The sequence below is a fragment of the Zingiber officinale genome, chromosome 9B (genome assembly GCF_018446385.1).
Source record: "Zingiber officinale cultivar Zhangliang chromosome 9B, Zo_v1.1, whole genome shotgun sequence".
NCBI lineage: Eukaryota > Viridiplantae > Streptophyta > Magnoliopsida > Zingiberales > Zingiberaceae > Zingiber > Zingiber officinale.
This window is the reverse complement of record NC_056003.1, coordinates 51,475,594-51,477,218: the sequence shown is the minus strand read 5'-3', so window position 1 is coordinate 51,477,218 and position 1,625 is coordinate 51,475,594.

Here is a 1,625-nt window from a genome sequence, read left to right as displayed (position 1 = left end):
TTATACCCACTCATACCCACCTTCTTACCCATCTTAAGGTGGTCGGCCAAGCCAAGCTTGGAGACCAAGCTAGGGGTCGGCCAAGATCAAGCCTTAATGGAGCAAGTAGGTGGTCGGCCCTAACTTGGAGCCCAAGTTGGTGGCCGACCACAATAAAATTAAAAGGATTTTAATTTTTAAAATCTTTCCTCATATGGAAGCCATGATTTAAAAGAGAGTTTAAAATTTAAATCTTTCCTTTTATAGCTTTCTACAAAAGATTAAGAGAAATGTTTGATACCTTTCCTTATTTGTAGTTAAAAGGAAGATTTTAATTTTTGATAAAACTTTCCTTTTTTGTAACCATCCTCATGGTTTTAAAAGAGAGTTTTAAAATTTAAATCTTTCCTTTTATAGTTTCTACAAAAGATTAAGAGAAAAGATTTGTATCTTTCCTTATTTGTAGATTGAAAGGAAGATTTTAATTTTGAGAAAACTTTCCTTATTGTAATCATCCACATGTTTTAATAGAGAGATTTTAATTTATAAAAGTGTCCTTTTATAACTAACCATGAAGGAAATTTTTAAAGAGAAATTTTTATTTTAAAAATTTTTGAAAACAAATTAGGAAGTTTTAATTTTGTGTTTAAAACTTTCCTTGTTTGGAGGAATTGAGGTGGTCGGCCACATTGATAGAGAAAAGGATTTTTTTTCCTTTCTATGGCAAGGAAAATAAGAAAGTTTTTATTAAAACTTTCCTTATTTGCCAAGACCAAGGAATATAAAAGAGAGGGTAGAGGTGCCTCACCTTACAACAAGATATACTCTAGTATTCCTCTCTTCCTTGGTAGTGGTCGGCCCTATCTTCTTCCTCTTCCCCTATTCTTTTTCTTAAGTGGCCGGCGGCATCATCTTCTTGGAGAGATCTTGGTGGCCGGATTTTGCTTGGAGAAGAAGAAGAGATAAGAGGCATTGTTTCCTAGCATCCCTTGGAGCTTGGTTGATGGCAAAAGTTCTTCATCTCTAGAAGACTCTTGGTGGCCGAAACTTGCAAGAAGAAGAAGGAAGCTTGGGTGGATTGTTTCCTAGCATCCCTCCTCGTTCTTTCAACTCTTAAGGTGCAACAATAATAAATAAAAATAAAAGAACAGAATTAAAGAAGAGACTCAGGGATTGACTTGGTTACAACATAGGTGGTTGTTAATCCAAGGCGGTTGAAAAGCTCAGTCAGAATCTCCTTCTCTGAAAGTGGAGAAACCTTTTACACAATAAAAGGTTAAGTAGTTGCTAGGAAGTTAGTACAAGAGTTGATGATTAATTTCCTAACTCCATGGCCCTTTTTATAGGGCCTGAAAACTCTATCTTAGGCTTGAGAGCACCTCCCATAGGCATAGAGGAGGCCTCCAGCGTGGCATTTGGATAAATTTTTATCCAAATGTGAAACTTTCACTTTGACTGGGTTGAGTGTGCCCTCAACGCCATGGAGGGCGCTCTCAATGTGGAGGGCTCCCTCAACGCCATGGAGGGCGCCCTCAATGCTGCAGCGTATAAATTGTAAGGATCGGTGGTCGGCTTGAAAAGGAGTTGGATAGCTAGGCCACGCGCCCCCCACTTCGATTCTTCTTTACAAGGTTAGTTACGCAAGA